The sequence below is a fragment of the Rhincodon typus genome, chromosome 12 (assembly GCF_021869965.1).
Source record: "Rhincodon typus isolate 14 chromosome 12, sRhiTyp1.1, whole genome shotgun sequence".
NCBI lineage: Eukaryota > Metazoa > Chordata > Chondrichthyes > Orectolobiformes > Rhincodontidae > Rhincodon > Rhincodon typus.
Genome location: NC_063343.1, coordinates 44,537,689 through 44,543,873, shown reverse-complemented (window position 1 = coordinate 44,543,873; position 6,185 = coordinate 44,537,689).

Here is a 6,185-nt window from a genome sequence, read left to right as displayed (position 1 = left end):
TGAAGACTTTCCACATCAAGCAGATGTTCACCTGCACATCTGCCAATGTGCTATACTGCATCCGTTGTACCCGTTGTGGTCTCCTCTACATCAGGGAAACCAAGCGGAGGCTCAGGGACCACTTTGCAGAACACCTACGCTCGGTTCGCAAGAAACAACTGCACCTCCCAGTCGCGAACCATTTCAACTCCCCCTCCCATTCCTCAGACGACATGTCCATCCTGGGCCTCCTGCAGTGCCACAACGATGCCACCCGAAGGTTGCAGGAACAGCAATTCATATTCCGCTTGGGAACCCTGCAGCCCAATGGTATCAATGTGGATTTCACAAGCTTCAAAATCTCCCCTCCCCCTACCGCATCCCAAAACCAGCCCAGCTCGTCCCCGCCTCCCTAACCTGTTCTTCCTCCCACCTATCCCCTCCTCCCACCTCAAGCCACACCCCCATCTCCTACCTACTAACCTCATCCCGCCCCCTTGACCTGTCCATCCTCCCTGGACTGACCTATCCCCTCCCTAACTCCCCACCTACACTCACCTTTACTGGCTCCATCCCCGCCTCTTCGACCTGTCTGTTTCCTCTCCACCTATCCTCTCCTCTATCCATCTTCTATCCGCCTCCCCCTCTCTCCCTATTTATTTCAGAACCCCCTTCCCCTCCCCGATTTCTGATGAAGGGTCTAGGTCCGAAACGTCAGCCTTTTTGCTCCTATGATGCTGCTTGGCCTGCTGTGTTCATCCAGCTCTGCACCTTGTTGTCTCTGAGCATCTTTCCTCTGGTTTGTACAAATCAACCAGGATATCAAAATTATGTGACATCTCCAGTCCTCTTATCCAAAATGTTAAATGTTATTTCCCTCTCAAAACATATCAGTCACTTTCCTGATGCGGTTGTGAACCAGAGACTGATCTTCCAGGTTGTAGTCCCAAGTGATGCCATGGAAGGGTCCTATTACATAAAAAAAGATAATGCTGCAGTGACTCACTTCTATGACAAGCACCATCCCAAACGATTGTGACTATCTCAACTTGCAGCAGCTAACATAGCCCAGCCCTTCCTCTGTAATGAAACAAAGGCAATGAGTTGCAGATGATTTGGAGTTGATGGGGTGTATGGATGTAGCTTTTACTGGCCACACAAAGCAGAAATTGTCTATGGACTAGTGACCAGTTATCAATGACAGAGACTTTGTCCAACATGCGGTTGGTTCTCAGGTAACTGAACAGCCTGGAGTTGGGAACAAGTTACACACAGAGAAGTGCTCAGTTCTTAATCAAAAATATAGATTTCTGTATTAAGGTGGCGGCGGAGTAACAATACAGCATTTGGACCTAGGCACCTGGAGCTTTTCCTTTTCTTTTTCTCCATTCTCTGTGTTTTATTTAAACTTTAAGCTTACTTACCTTCTTGAGGAGAGCTCAGATGGCATCGAGGTGTCCAGTGTGTTGGAGGTACGGTTTGTTTCTGAGGGTGGCAGAGGGAGTTGAGTTGTGCTCTCACTGGCAATGGTGTAAGAAGGTGGGTTTGGGCCCAGTGCCTAGTGTGGGACTCAATAACTTCAGCGATGGCTGCATTGCTGAGATCGGCCCACCATGGTCTCATGGTAGTGTTGTAGGTAGAGGCAGGATGGCACCGAAGAATGGCAACACAGTTCTTCAGTGACGGCGCAGTGAAGGGGCTCAAGGCTGATCGATTGCTTCATGTTGGTGATGATTTCAGCATCGGGGAGGATGAGTCCAGATCCAGGAAGATTGTAATGTTGAACATTTAACTTTATTTCTTTATTTTTCTCCCTTTTTACTCTATATCTGGTTTATTTCTATGTTTTAAGATGGTGCCAAAGAGAGGTGACATTATCCAACACTTTTCATTGTATTTTTAACAAATACATGTGGCAGTATATAAATCAATAAATAGAATGCTTGAAAAACTCAACAGGTCTGGCAGCATCTCTGGAGAGAGAAACGAGTTAATGTTTCGAGTCTGGTCTGATACTTTTTCAGGACAGTTTATCGGGGATTGGAGTTCTGAAGAAGAGTCATCTCAAAGTCAATATTAACTGTTTTGCTTTCCACAAATTCTGCTAAATATGCTGAGTTTCTCTTACATTCTCTGTGTTTCAGAATTCTAGCATAAGCAATATTTTGTTCTTATTTGGATGTTCAGTTCTTCTTTAGCTCAGCAGTGATCTCTCTATTCTCTGCAGTCAAAATGCACTGTAAGCCCAAGTAAAATGAGTTTATCTTTCCTGCAACAGTTGCTGTAAGCTATGACTTTTAACTGATAAGTCAGAGACTCTTTTTTTTTAAGGGAACTGGCTATCGTGTGTCTTGTGCCAACAACTGGATGCATCTGGAGAAAGACAACTGAAGCAACCCATGTAGAACCTGGGAACAAAGATTACTGAAGTATATTTCCATTTTTCCCCTCTGCCCATAACCTATTTACCCTATCTTTCTGTGTATATATGTAAGATGGAATTTATAAGGGAAGGTTTTAATTTGTAGTGTTATATACCAAAAGTTTATAACTGTTTATCTGTAGCTAGAGTCTATTTACTGGTAATAAATAGTAATTGCTGTGCAGAAGAAACCTGATCCATGATTTCTATCAAGCTGGGTCTGAAAATTAGGTAAATTGAGGAACTTTGCATAGTTTGTCAATCAGAAAGAGACCCATTTATCCATATTCAATTTCCTGCTGACCAATCTTCTACCATAGATATACGTTACCCCTACACCATGCGTTCCTACTTTGTGCAACAATGTTTTATGTGACACCTTGTCAAAATCTTCCAGAAAATCAAGGACTATGTCAGTAGGTTCCCTTTTATCCACAGTGCATGTTACTCTTTCAAAGAACTCTAATAACCTAATTAATCATGGTCAGGTGTGTTCATGTATGTTGGCATGTATACTTGCTTCATTTTTACTTCTTTAACACCACTCTTCCAACCACTTCCAGTTCATTATGGGCAGGTTCATTTTGAGGTCCAAATGTTTGCATTCTATGTACCAGAGATTGAAGTTTGTGCAAGCAGCCAGAGACACCTCCTGGTTATTTTATGCATTAACAAATCAGCAAACTGGATTTCAGCAGTTATTGTAGAACATCCATTCACAATTTTTTTCCAATCTGCTCACATTATGTGTCAGCGACCAAAGAAACAGTTGATGGATAGAGTAACAGGAAATTGAGCACCAACCAATCTAACTATTGGGAAACTGCAGAAGCAATGGCTTGATCTTAGCTGCAAAAGGGACCTGTGCCTAGGAGATGCATAACAGTAACTAGTCAAACTAATCAGTCAACTACTTAAATAACTTCTCAATAACAGTATGCTGCACTGCATCCTCCATTTTAAGTTCAGAGTAATTGATGGAAGGCTCTCAGAATAAAAGAAAACTATCACTTTCTGTCACCAGACATTGAAATATCCTGTCAGGAAATATCTTATTAATAAAACAAGCAAGGAAATGAAAGATGTGCAGAGAATATCGCGCAGAGTTGAAACAGCATGGAAGGAATTTCTGAGAGATGCTTCAATTTCAAATAGAACGGCTTTTCAGTATGGATTTGCACCACCATCTACAAGTCACAAGTCAGGAGTGTGATGGAATGCGCTTCGCTTAGCAACAACATTCAAAAAACTTGACACCATCCAGGACAAACAGCCCATTTGATTGACAGCCCATACACTGCCTTTAACTTTTACTCTCCCCACCACCACTGTACAGTGGTAGCACTGTACATCATCTACTGCTGCAACTCACCCAAGCTCTTTCAACAGCAATGTCCAGCCTCACAACCATTACTATCAAGAAGGTCAACAGCAGCAGGTGCATGGGACCACTATCAGCTGCAAGTTCCCCTCCAAGTATCACACATCTGACTTGGAAATACATTGCTATTTCTTCACTGTTGCTTGGTCTAAATGTTGGATCTCCATTCCTATTAGCACTAGAGGTCTACCTAATCCCCATTGATCGCAAAAGATTCAAGAAGTCAGCTCACCAACAACTTTGAGGGCAATTAGGGAAGAACAATATATGCTGGCCTAGTCATTGAGGATCACATCCCATGAATGAATAAAAAATATTCCAGTAACTGCCATATGCATTTTCTCAAATGACATTAGGATCTAAATGTGGTGCCCAGAAATGGCACAATATTCTAGTTGGAGCCTAACCAGAGCTTTACAAAGATTCAGTAGAACTTGTCTACTTATGAAGGCCAAATATTTTATTACTTTTAATATGTCATACATCATTCAAAGACCTAAGCCTGTGAACTCACATGTTCTGTGCCTAACTCATATTTAGAACTGTGCCCTGAAGTCTCTATTGACCCTCCAAATTCCTTCTACCAAAATTATTACCTCACATTTCTTTGTGTTCAATTTCATCTGCAACTTGTCTGTCCATTTTAGTAATCTGTCTATGTCCTGTTAGTTAATGTGATAAGAACAAAAGATTATAAGATAGAAGCAGCAGGAATAGGGCACTTGGCTAATAGAGCCTGCTCTGCCATTGAATAAGGTCATGGTTAATTTAGTTGTGGCCTTAACCTATTTGATCCTCATTGTTTGTTACTGCTGCAAGTTTGGTATCATCATCAAATTTTGAAATTTCACGTTGTCATATATATAAGAAAAAGCAGCGATCCAAGTTTTTTTTGGACCAACCTTCAGGAATACAACTGTTTACCATTCTCCAATCTGATAAATTACTATCCACTATGAATTATGTTTTCTGTTTTCTGTCTTCTAGCCTTTTTTTTCCATCCATGATGGTTACTGTGAGTTAAGGTAGCCAGAGCACCTTTTGGGGCAATAGGTGTTAATGACAACAGAACAGATGACACCTCATTGGTGAAGCAACAACCATGAATACATCAGTAGAAATGTGCAATTAAAACAGCAAATACTGGAAACATTTAGCAAGTCAGGGAGCATGTGTGAAAAGAGAAACTGAATTATCATTTCAGGTCATTGGCCTCTCATCAAATGTAATTTCAGCTTTATGCAATGTTTTCTGCAATAAATGCAGTAAAAATGATCATTTTCCCTTATACTTGTTTTTTTTTACAAATTCCTCTCTTGTTCCCCCCAGAGAGCACAAACTATTTTTTCTCTTCCTTCAGCACAGATACACTGAAGTGAATGAGAATATTCCCAAATTGCTCTAACCAAAACTCCATGCAAAATTCTTTTGTTTTAAATATTTCCTCTTTAAAACTGTTTTGGCTGCCCTGACTAAACTGCACCATCCAAGTAATTGTATTTCCTGCTGCAGCCGCAGTCTCCTTCAACCTGTTTTCAATAAATGACTCACCATCTTGTTACAGCCAATCCAAATCGCTGTGAAATTTTTTCTAGAGCATCTTATCAATGATCTCAACTGATCTTTAGTCCAAAACAATTTGCACCTTGTGAGCCGCATATTCACCAAAGCAAACTTTGACTTTTAAAATCAATTTATGTATATCAGGTCAGCAATATTCATGTGCTACATTGAGACTAAAGTGGTTTTATTAATCACTATTTTTTTTTCAAATCAGCACGTTAAGGCATACAAGACACTGGGGATAAAAGGAAGAGAGAATGCAATGCTGGACTGTCATTTGAGTGTAAGTTGTCCTAGAGTCCAGCTTAGTAGTTATCCATTAGTAAATAAATGTTTTTGCGCCTGTTCTTCGATTGACATGTAAGTAGACTAGTGTATGATCCAAATCCACTTAAGGCAGGAGCTGATAGACAGCAAGAGAGAGATTTATGTACTGTGATGATGAGGTGATTCCGATTGCAGATCCTCTAGGTAAAAGAAGAGAAATTTAAAATGACAATGTGATGACCAATTGAACTTCTGTATACATCTTCCTGTAGATTTTAAAATTTTACTTGGTCTGCATTACATAAACCAAAGTTACTTTGGTGGAAGTTATCCAATTATCAATAAATATATGTTAAATATCTTTTAATGATGTGAACATTCCTTCAAGGAAAGTTCCTTAAAGCATTTTAACATGACAATTCTTCTTCTTATATAGTCTCCTTCTCACCTGAAGGACGCATTTCACTCTGGAATATGGTTATTTAATTGATGTAAGTTTATTAGTACTTTGCTCTCACAGCCACTCCTCATGTGTGAACTAGTTCAGTGCTTCCAAAATTGTGTACAGTTTTG